Raw genomic sequence first — 12,326 nt, forward strand, 5'->3', positions numbered from 1 at the left:
GTAGCCGTGTTAGTCCACTTTTAAAGGTAATAAATAGAAATAAAACAAAATAAAACATGGAAAAGAAACTAAGATGATACTTTTTTTATTGGACATAACTTAATACATTTTTTGATTAGCTTTGGAAGGTAGCCCTTATTTCCGATCCCCTTCTCAGTGTCTAAGTGTCATTTTGAGTAGCAGCAGATCTTTTCTCCTTCCCAACAGGGGTCATGTAGCAGAGGCAATTTATTTTAGTCTGTCCTTATGCCAGCCCTGCAACCAGAACCTTTTTACATTGGGTGAATCTCTTCATAAAGGCGGTTATTAATACATTCCAATAAATAAATAAAATTGTTAGTGCATTGGCTATTTCCTTCCCCCCCCCACACACACAATTTTTTTTTAGATAGTCACCCTTACATAGTTCTTTTGTGTAGTGTAAAAGAAAAATCACCTTCTTATCCCAGCAGCAGGAGAGAAGCATTCTATGAGATGAAAGGGAAGGAAGGAAGGAAGGGCGGGAGTTAAATATGCAGACTCTCCCTATCAGCTGCTTGTCCTGGCTCCCCGTCGGTAACCAATGTTGCAGAGTGCATAAGATCTTAAATGAAAGGTAAGAAAAAGAACGGAAATCGTTGTTTTTTTTCTGCGCTGAATGTTTTATTTTCCTGTCTGCTTTCTGGACAATATGGCTGAAAATAAAGCGAGGTTAATTTTTTTTAGGCTTTCCAACCGAACACAAACGGGAAAGATTTAGGCTTTAGCGGTTAAGACCGGTGCCAGCCTCAGCGTATCTCTTACCCTGAGAAAGCCTTCAGCCGTAAACACCTGTACCCGAGACCTGAGGCCCTCCCCGGCTATGTCCAGCATCTCTTCTTCACCCCACCCACCAGGTGTCCAGCGGCTTTTCCTCGAGGTGTTTGGAATCTCCCGTCACTCCTTCCCCTCTGGTATTTAATACTTCTCAGCGGGTTGTCTTTCCTGAACCCCCCTCGCCCGGCCCCCAACTCTCCCCGAGCAGCGTCAGCGAGACAGTCACTGTTCCCAGAGCCAGGCCATGCTACTTACGCAGGAGGGGTTAGTCGCTCCCCCAAATAAACAGACTATTTGGAGGGGGGTGCGAGTGCGACCCAGCAGTCCTTAAACATGCACAGATGCGTAAGGTCTCCCTCCCTTAGCAGCGAGTCCACGTCCACTCCAAACCTGCTGCTCTACTTTTCCATTCGGTAGATAGTAACGAGTAACGTAGCAAATGAAGGCAGAGAAAAACCATAAGAACAGCCAGACTGGGTTATACCAATGGTCCATCTTGCCCAGGCCAGTATCCTGCTTCCAACAGTGGCAATGTCTGGTCACAAGTAGGTGGCAGAAACCCAAATAGTAGCAACATTCTATACTACCGATCCCAGGGTAAGCAGTGGCTTCCCCCATATCTATCTCAACAGCAGACTTCCAGGAACTTGTCCAAACCTTTTTAAAATCCATATATGCTAATCACAGTTACCACATCCTCTGGCAACAAGTTCCAGAGCTTAACAATTCTATCAGTGAAAAAATATTGCCTCCTATTTGTTTTAAAAGTATATCCATGTAATTTCATTGAGTGTTCCCTAGTCTTTGTACTTTTTGAAAGAGTAAAAAATTGATCCACTTTTGCCCATTTTACACCACTCAAGATTTTGTAGACCTCCTTAATATCCCTCCTCAGCCATCTCTTTTCCAAGCTGAAGAGCCCTAACCTCTTTAGCCTTTCTACATATGAGAGGATTTCTGTCACCTTTGCAATTTTGGTCACTCTTCTTTGAACCTTTTCTAATTCTGCTATATCTGTTTTGAGATTTGATGACCAGAACTGAACACAGTACTCAAGGCGAGGTCACACCATGGAGCGATACAGCTGCATTGTGATATTCATAGTCTTATTTTCCAACCCTTTCCTAATAATTCCTAGCCAACTGTTTGTTTTTTGTCTGCTGCTGCACACCGGGAAGAAGATTTCAGTGAATTCTCTATAGTGACTCCTAGATCTTTTTCTTGGGTGCTGACTCCTAAAATGGACCCTAGCATCAGGTAACCATGATTTGGATTATTCTTCCCAATGTAAATCACTTAGCATCTCTCCACATTAAATTTCTTCTGCCATTTGGATGCCTAGTTATCCAGTTTCCTAAGGTCTTCCTGCAAAGTTTCACAGTCTGCATGTGTTTTAACAACTTTGAATAGTTTTGTCTCATCTGCAAATGTAGGGTCTCTTTTACTACACTGAGTGGTCCTTTTACTAAGGTGCGTTGAAAAATGGCTTACGGTAGTTGGGTGCACGCTGATCCATTTTTCAGCGCACCTGTAAAAAGGCCTTTATTGCCGCGTGTCCATTTTGTGTCTGAAACCTTACCATCAGCCATTGACCTAGTGGTAAAGAATCCGGGCATCTGAGAATAAAAAAAAGTTTTCAGACGCGTGCCAAAAATGAAATTACCACAAGAGCCATGCGGTAGTCGGGTGGTAACTCCATTTTGGCGTGCGTTGGGCACGCGTAGATGCTTACTTGGCTTAGTAAAAGGGCCCCTAAGTTAGTGATTCCTCGTGCTGTGTCGCATTTGCTGCACAAGAATCAGCATGATTTAGTAAAAGAGGCCCTTAATCGCCTCACTTGTTCCAATTTCTAGATCATTTATAAATATGTTAAATAGCACTGTTCACAGTACAGATCCCTGCGTCACTTCACTATTCACCCTCCTCCATTGAGAAAAATGGTCATTTAACTCTACCCTTTGTTTTCTGTCCAATAACTAATTCTAAATCCACAGAAGGACATTGCCTCCTAGCCCATGACTTTTAAATTTTCTTAGGAGTCTCTCATGAGGGACTTTGTCAAAAGCTTTCTGAAAATCTAGAACACTACATCAACTGGCTCACCTTTATCCACGTGTTTATTCACGCCTTCAAAGAAATGAAGCACATTGTTAGGCAAGACTTCCCTTGGCTGAACCCATGCTGACTCTGTCCCATTGAACCACATTTGTCTATGTGTTGTTCTGTAATTTTATTCTTTATAATAGTTTCCACTATTTTGCCTGGTATTGAAATCAGGCTTCCCAGTCTGTAATTTCCCGGATCACCCCAGAAACCTTTTTAAAAATCGGTGTTATATTGGCCACCCTCTAATCTTCAGGTACTACAGATGATTTTAACAATAAATTACAGATCACTAACAGCAGATCAGCAATTTCATATTTCAGCTCTTTCAATACCCATATGATCCATTGAGTTTGTCCAGTAGTTGTACCTGCCATGCAGTGCAGGTTGTTTTCCTCATGCTTGTATTGTCAGAGTTGATGCACAGTGCAGGTTACTTCTGCAGGAGGGCATTCCAGCCATCCACTTTTGCTTTGACTCTACCTCCTGGTAGCTTCATATGCAGTCTACTTAGGCCGTTTTAAGTCTATTTTCAAAAAATTGCAGACTGTTCAGAATGTAGCAGCCAGACTGAGGGGTTGAGTATAAGCTCTGTAATATACACTGGGCTGACTTGAAGAGAGTCGCTGAATATTCTGGAGCATGGAGGCAGAAAATGGGATAGAGATGAGGGAAGGGGTACTACTGCAGGCTAAGGACAAAAAAGCTGTTGCCTAAGGACAAAAATGCTGTTGCCAACTGCAAGAACTCTATTTGATAACACGCAGAAAGCATATGCAGAAAGCTGCTGTGCCCTGCAATGGCAAATGGAAGCAAGTGCCTATTTTTACTGAAGCACATTGCAGGGCAGTACTGTGTGCTGCAGCAAGTGGTTAACGAGCAGTCTACATGCTTGTTATGGGCTGCAGGATGCAGGAAGGGTCTCAGTGCTGAAGTTGACTCACATTGTAGACATTGGCGCACAGCATGTTAAAATATATGGTAAGGAGACTTTTTTTTTTAGTAATCTGTAGCAATGTAAAAGCTGGTGTTGTTTGCTGTGCCAGCACAATTCTAAAAAAAAATACCTCCAGGTCTGAGGCAGCATGGGGGACTCATTTGAGTCCAACAGTACTGTAACTTTCCATATCAGCCCCCACCACATCTGCTTGACCTGACCCTCCCCCCCAACCCAAATAACCCTAGTCAAAGGTGGTCAACCCAACTTGTTCCCTCCCCTCCCAATAATTCCTGGTAGTCTAGTGGCCCCTGACCCATCCCACCTCGATCCTGACATTAGAAGAAGGTGTGTCTAGTGTGCCCACTTCCCTTCCAGGAACCTCCCCAGATCCACCACATGCACCTCAAGACTGGAAAGGCAAGAATGATGACAGCTCCTTATCCCTACTGATGCATTATGACATAGGGTGTCAGCCTACCAAATATGGCATTGCTAGATAAAACATTAATGTTTCATACACAGTGAGGTCCTTGATCGGATGTGATTTTGTTTTAAAATTGAGACTAGCTAGGTTACATGATCTTCTTACGCAAAAATTATAGAATGGTGATTCAAAATACAATAATGCCTCACTTTGATTATTGTAACGGCTTGTACTTAGGCCAAGTAGCATAAAGTTCTACAGCTAGTCTGGTTTCCAAATGTTCAAAGTGAGAACATATTACACCTATCTTGTTGGAACATATATTTGCTTCCAATAATTTGGAGGAGTGTGGTAGCCATGTTAGTCCACTCTTAAGGTTATCAATAGAAATCAAACAAAATAAAACATGGAAAAGAAAATAAGATGATACCTTTTTTATTGGACATAACTTAATACATTTCTTGATTAGCTTTCGAAGGTTGCCCTTCTTCGTCAGATCGGAAATAAGCAAATGTGCTAGCTGACAGTGTATATAAGTGAAAACATTCAAGCATTACTATGACAGTCTGACAGGGTGGGAGGATGGGGGTGGGTAGGAGGTATGCATGGGGACATCAAAGCATATCATTGATATTCTAACAGGATGGGTGTGGATAGGTGAGGGGTGGGGTGATCAACAGAGACATACAGCTTTATGGTTTATAATGGGCTAGGAACCCCAGATCCTTCCCACACCTGTTGGTCAACATTTTACAGGACCAGGACACTGTACCAGTGACTTCACAGTGAGAATCCTGAAAGGTAACTTTAAAACCATACAAGAACGTAAGACCCTTGAAGTCAGAATGATTGAATATTTTAACACCCAACAGAAAGGACTTAGCAAGGATCTGGGGTTCCTAGCCCATTATAAACCATAAAGCTGTATGTTGGAATAGTTTCTTCAAGTCTTTGTAATCCGGTCCTATTTTAGTTTTGTAATAAGACCTTTTGGTCTGTCTTATTGCATATTTGTATTTTCTTTGTATTTGTTTCCATGCATTGAGTGTATGTTCATCTTTTATTTTTTTCCATGCTCGTTCGAGTTTCCTGGATTGTGTTTTGAGTTTTTTCAGTTCATCATTGAACCATGGTATCGAGTTTTGTCTTCTTGATATTCTTGTTCTTAAGGGTGCTATTTCGTCTAGTACGCTTCTGCATCTTTCGTCCCAGTCAGAGAGGTAGTGTATGGAGTCCGGTCGTGCTTTTTGGTCTTTTTGGCCTCTTGTGTTGTACGTTGTGTGTTCTTGTATACGGTATGATCCCTTCTTCTGCCAGTTTAGGGATAGGTTTAGTTTGTACTGATTGGTCCAAGGTGTTTCTGTCCATTTGATATCTGTTATTAGTAGGTTGTGGTCTGGGGACAATTTATGTGAGAAGAGATCCAGTGTGTGCCCTTTGACGTGGGTAGCTTGCATGTGTGGCCATTTGAGATCCCTTGAGTGGAGGAATTCCTTACATTCTCATGCATTGGTGGAGTTTGCGTCTTCTAGGTGAAGGTTTATGTCACCTAGTATTAATATGTTGGAGTTGGTTACACAAGTGTTTGAGATGAAGTCCGTGAAATTAGACTGGCTTTCATTCCAATTACTGGGTGTTCTGTAAAACAAGACTCAGTTCAGATGATCAAGCAGGGATTTGTTGTGGATTCTGATTGAGGCAATTTCAAGTTGGGTTGTTATGGACTTGGTAGTGGTTTCGGTGGTGAAGTGGGAGCGGTAGATTAGTGCTGTACCTCCGCCTCTTTTTTTCCTTTCTGGTCCAGTGAGTGATTTTGTATCCTGGAGAGCATAGGTCAAGGATTATGGGATCCTTTTGGTCATGGATCCAAGTTTCAGTGAGGAAGAGTAGGTGGAGGTTTTCTGACATGATCCAGTCTGTTAGTATTGCTGTTTTATTTACAGCGGATCTGGCGTTGACGTAGCCCACTTGGATTGTTTGGAATGGGTCTTCTGCATTTGGTGTTAAGTGGACTTTTGTTAGTTGTCGTTTCTTTGTTGAGGTAAGTTTGTTTGGGCCCTTCTTTCCCTTCTGTTGTGGTTGTTCGCATGTAAATGTTTTTCCTTTATTTAGGTTGTTATCAGTTTGGTGAGGTGTGGTGTATTTGATCAATCTATGATGATTGTGTAGTATGGGTATGATGTTGTTTTCTGCAAGTGGGGTGGTTAGTGTTAAGTGGATCAGTGTTAAGGAGTAGATTATTAGGAGTAGTTTGAGGGTATTCATTATGATATATATTTCCTGTGGTTACTATTAAGACCGTGTTGCCCCAATCTGCTCTCTTCACAAGCCTACCTTCTCCGGTTGGTCAAATGCAGTGCAAAAGGCTCCTTCTTAGGCACGCCCGTCCTGCTGAAGGTGTCTTCAGTTCACTAGCAATTATTGAGGGGTAGATGCACTAACAAAAACGTTAAAGCCCTTCCCTTACCGATTCCTTAGCGAATCAGTAAGAAACGGGCATGCATCAAGGAAATCGCATGCACATGAGCTGCTCGCTGCTAGCTCATTTGCATGTGATTTCCTTCCAAGCCAGTCTGCCAGCTCTCGAGGCAGGAGTGCGCGTTCCGGTGTAGCTTGGGCTGGAGGACACGCAGCAGGACGCTGTGTTCCCCATGGCCAGTGCTCGCTACCTCCCTTGCCAGCGCAGGGAACCGGAATAATCCAACAAGGACACCAAAATAAAAATAAAGACTAACAACCATCTCCGTCTCCAGCAGCAGCGGCAGCAGCAGCACACAAAGGAAGGCGAGGGAGCGCAGAGCCGTGCCTGCAATCAGAGCCTCCCGTGGGGGATCGGGCGTTGTCTGAGCCGGCAGGCATCAGGCGGAGGGGGGCACCGGGAGCTTCCTCCCCTCCTGGGTTAGTGCTGGCCGGGACACATGTCCTGACCCGTGCGCCGCCTCCCTAGCAGTGGCTGCGCACAGACAGCCGCATTCTCGCCACCTGCTTCCGGGGCTTTGCAGCTGCTGCTGGGTTCGCCTTGTCTTCCTTCTTCTCTGATTCTTTGCTCTTTCCTAGTGCACAGCAAAGCTTATCAACAGCAGCCCGGGTGCTGGATTTCAAAAAGGTTCCAGTTCAAGGGGGAGGTAACATCTGCGAGGGGCCACCGAGCTCAGCGCAGGGCAGGCTAAACTGTCCCCCTCCCCAAACCCTACCATGGATAGGGGACGATCACCCCGGGGCCTGGGAAACAGGCAAATCAAACGTAAGTGCCGAGCAGATCAGGGTATCTCTTTTTTTTTTTTTCCTTCCTAGTCCCTCACAGCAGCCTCAACTAGAGGTGCAGACCTCCCGTTAGGTTTTCCACGGTAAGGGGATCGGAAAACAGTAGTGCATCTCATTGTAATACGAATTATACACATCCTATATAATAATTCTCACCTCCAACGTTCTGTGCTTGGAACCATGGCTCCCTGGAGGTGGTCTGCTAGGCAGACACGCACTGACGTCACTGACGTCATGACAGCTGATTCCAAGGCAAGGGGAGGAGTGTTTCCCTACTCCTCCGCCTGCCTAGGAATCATCTGTCATCCCCCGCGCTACGGCCCCCTCGACCCCCCCCTCCCGCGAACCTGTCGACCCCCCCCCCCCCGGCCCGCCAAAAACCGCCCTCCACCGCCGTTGTGGACTACCTGTGCCCTTTGCATTGCTTCCTTAATCATCTTCTCTGCAAGTTTCTCTGCGTGCATCTGATGTCAGACGCACGCAGAGGAACTTCCAGAGAAGATGATTGAGGAAGCAATGCGAACTTCGTGAAGGGCACAACAGCACTTCGGCTGTCGGGGGTTTGGGCCCCCATCAGCACAGGTAGTCCACAACGGCGGCGGGGGGCGGTTTTCACCGGCACGGGGGAGGTCGAGGGGGCCGTAGCGCAGGGGGGGGAATTGCCTGCCTAGGGCCCGTTTCCTTGCCTTCAGAAACGGGCCTTTTTTACTAGTTATTATACTAATTTGCTCATCTGCATTCCGTTTTCGTTAGCTGCTACCGTGACAGGACAATTCCCTTTTGTGCATGTCCTGGTTTACTACTTGCACGTTAAACTGGCTAGAACCAGTTTAAAACCCACATTACTGGCTCGTTTATTTTAGTGCATCTAGCCCTGAGTTTTTACTTTGGTTTTTACTGTCAGGCCTTTCAAGCCTTGTCAGTTGTAAAGTCTCAATATCTTGAAATATAATAGGCACTTTACTCACGGTCTGGTGATCGGACGCATTGCCCAGGGCACAGAAACTCCACAACCCTGGCAGCTGTGTCTATGTTGGATGAGTTTTACTGTAAGTTTGCCATAAATCTATGAAAGTGAAATCCTTGGTCATAGGTGTGGCAGAACTTGATACTGCTCAAATCCAGATGGTACCAATAATTAAGCAGTTGTATAAATACTAATTAAGCAGTTGTACAAACCAGTTCAAGTAGGGTAAGAATGTTAGAGAGTTGCAGGAAGGACACTGCCAAAGAGACAGGAGATACAGAAAAAGATCCCTGTCTGACTTTATTTTTGTTCAGATCTTTCATGCAGATATTGTAGCTCTTCGGGAGGAGTTGAAGGCAAGTTCTCAGAGTTTCTACATGCTGTTCTATTGCAGGAGGTTGAGATCATCCCTCCTTTGTTTGGTTATTACTCCGGTTCTGGGGCACTTGTTCACTGTGAGGAAAGTTTACGTTATTTTACCTTTCTTTCTCACTCTGCTTTGGAAGTTTCATATACTGAAGGCAGAAGGGGCTAGCCGTCAAAGGTCACTGTGGTTTTCAGTGTTCTCTATCTCCACCTGCTGGTAGGCAGATACAACCCAACAGTTAATGGATTCATCTGCTGTGACTAAAGGAAAGAAAATTACCAAGGTAAGAACCTAATTTTCCCTTTTTAATCCACAATAGGACACTACCTCCTATCCCATGACTTTCCAATTTCCTCTGGAGTCTTTCATGAGGTACTTTGTCAAACGTCTTTTGAAAATCCAGATACACTATTGGGCTCATTTTTGAAAGAGAAGGATGTCCATCTTTCGACATAAATCGGAAGATGGACGTCCTTCTTCCAGAGACGTCCAAATCGGTATAATCTAAACCCAATTTTGGACGTCTTCAACTGCAGTCTGTCGCAAGGACGTCCAAATTTCAAGGGGGTGTGTTGGAGGCACAGCGAAGGCGGGACTTGGGCGTGCCTAACACTTGGACGTCTTTGACCCATAATCGAAAAAAGGAAGGACGTCCCTGACGAGCACATGGACGTTTTCACCCGGACGTGGTTTTCTTATGAATAAGGCACAAAAAGGTACCCGAAACGATGAAATGACCACCGGAGAGAATCGGGGTTGACCTCCCATTACTCCTCCAGTGGTCACTAACCCCCTTCCACCCTCAAAAAACATCTTTAAAAATATGTCATGCCAGCTTCTATGCCAGCCTCAGATGTCGTACTCAGGTCCATAACAGTGCATGAAGGTCCCAGGAGCAGTTTTAGTGGGTACTGCAGTGCACTTCAGACAGGCGGACCCAGGTGTACAGTTGTGGGTAGTGGGTTTTGGGGGGCTCCGCACACAAGGTAAGGGAACTATGTTCCTGGGAGCATTTTATGAAGTCCACTGCAATGCCCCCTAGGGTGCCCGGTTGGTGTCCTGGCATGTCAGGGGGACCAGTGCACTACAAATATTGGCTCCTCCCACATCCAAATGGCTTGCATTAAGACGTTTTTGACATGGACATCTTTGGTTTCGAAAATCGCCGAAAGTCAGAAACGTCCATGTCTAGGGATGTCCAAATTTAAGGATTTGGACGTCTCTGACAGTATTTTCGAAACAAAAGATGGACGTCCATCTTTTTTCATAAATACAGGTTTACCTGCTCCTGGATTTCGACATTTTGCAAAGACGTGCAAATCGCAACTTGGACGGTTCTTTCAAAAATGCCCCTCTATATCAACCAGCTCACCATTATCCACATGTTTATTCACCCCTCCAAAGAAATGTAATAGATTGGAGAGGCAAGATTTCCCTTCACTAAATCCATGTTGGCTTTGTCTCATTATTCCATATTATTATTCCATATTGCAGGCCACTTCAAATATTTCAACCTGATTTCTGATGTCCTTGCCTTTACTCAGCAACCTCTACAAAGTACCTCTACAAAACTTTTAATAGATAATCTTACTGTTTTTGATAAATTCCCTAGACCTCCTTTTTGTTAAACACCATTCATTAAAACTAACTGTTTAAAAGCGCTGATCATCAATGACAAACAGGAGTCCTCGTTTGAAGCTTCTAGGAAATTGTTACCTATTCCAGTTCCAATAACTATGCCTGTGAATTCTCTTGTAACGTCTGTTGTTCCTGTGGTTTCAGATCAAGTTACTTTGAAGGATATTTAGACTCTACGCTCCAGTAGCAATTAGTTGCTGAAGGGTTCGACTGGACCAGACTGTGAAATTTTCTAATGGAATAGCTGAGAAAATGTGTGAAGTAGATGGTAGACTTAATAAGATTGAAGACACCTGTGATGTTTTTCCCTCTCAATTGTTTCCCTTATAATCTCTAGGAGCAGCAAGAGTTAAGGATAACGTTATTCTTCACAGGCATGTAGTATTAATTTGTTTATTAATTTTAAACTTCTAACAAGAGTACACTTGTCATTTGCAATACAGCCAAATACATATCAGAAAGAAAGGAAAATTACTAAAATTTAAGAGAAATATTCTCATCAGAAAATTACACTGAAAGAAAAATTTGCTTTTCACTTTATAACATATTGTTCTGCTTTCTTAGACCACAATCTCTTGGGGGTGATAATTAATTAGAGAAGATTACAATGAATAACAGTTATAGCTTAACAAGGCTTTGTGTCCCCCCTTTAACAGTTATTTCAGTTGTTTCAAATCCAGAAAAGATTTCAGCTGATCAGGAAGATAGAAAACATATTTCGTCTGACCTAACCTTACAATACATTTACAAGGATAAGCGAGAAAAAAAAGTTCCTCCCACTTCCATCGTCCTTGTTTTCATAGCCAAAAAGGCTTTTCTCTTCTGTTGAGTCATCTTTGTTACATCAGGGTATATCCATATTTTCTCACCTCCAAAGTGAGAATTTGCATTTTTGAAGTAATTTCTCAAAACAGAATTAAGATCTTGTTCATAAACAAAGGAGACTTAAGAGTGATACCCACTGTGTTACATTATCTAAAGACTGTTCCAATATAGCAGATATGTTATTAACATCAAGGTTCACATTTTCTGCGTTTCTTATTTCTCCTTCTCCCCCTTTGGGGCTAATAGGTAGATTGAAAATCTTGTTTATTGGAGGAATAGCTTCAAGTGGTATTTTTAAGTTTTCTGTTAAGTATCTTTTAAATAATTCAAGTGGACTAGTCCCTGGGAGTTTAGGGAAGTTCAGAAGACGCAAGTTCAATCGTCTATTAAAATTTTCTATCTGCTCAATTTTTCTATGAATATCCATATTGTCTTTAGCAGCAACAACTTTAAACTCTTGAAATTGTTCAACATCTTTCTGTAGATTTGTAACTCACGTAGCGAGTACTTGTTTAACTAAATCAACTGTATTTTTTAAATCTTCAAATTTAACATAAAGAGCATTTACTTCATCTGAAGATTTCTGCAAGGTTGAGTCCATTTTAATTAGAATCAGCCAAATCTTCTCAAGATTAACCTCCGAATTTTTCCCTGAGGTCCCAGGAAATTCCTGGGTCTCGGTTCTCAGCGACTTCTGCAGCAACTGTAGTCCCCCATTAGGTATCTCTACCGTCACACTTCCGGTGTCATTCTGAGTTCCCTCTAGGGCAGCTGCCGATGCTGGACACGGAGGAAACAGTGATGATGACGGAGGGGAGAGGGATGTTTCATCTCCCCGTGGGGGCTCCGCTTCACCGGACACCTCTACTATGGGACTCGCTCCCCTCAATACCTGGGAGGTACCGGCGAAGAAACGCTCCAAACTTGGCTGAATCGGAGAAGAAGTTGAGGTAGGAGGGGGCACTGTCCTCAGTATCCCCTTTCGCTTAGTATGAGGCATAAT

General features: G+C 43.6%; 1 protein-coding gene across 1 annotated transcript in view; it reads left to right on the forward strand.

Annotated features, from left to right (window-relative positions):
- Positions 1-543: 543 nt before the first annotated feature.
- LOC115470567 (beta-1,3-galactosyltransferase 5-like) overlaps positions 544-12,326 on the forward strand; it is a 136,660-nt gene continuing 124,877 nt past the window's right edge. The window contains exon 1 of the mRNA XM_030203829.1: positions 544-595. The gene's annotated coding sequence lies outside the window, so the exon portion shown is untranslated. The remainder of the gene's footprint in view (positions 596-12,326) is intronic.

Source organism: Microcaecilia unicolor, chromosome 5, assembly GCF_901765095.1.
Source record: "Microcaecilia unicolor chromosome 5, aMicUni1.1, whole genome shotgun sequence".
Lineage (NCBI taxonomy): Eukaryota > Metazoa > Chordata > Amphibia > Gymnophiona > Siphonopidae > Microcaecilia > Microcaecilia unicolor.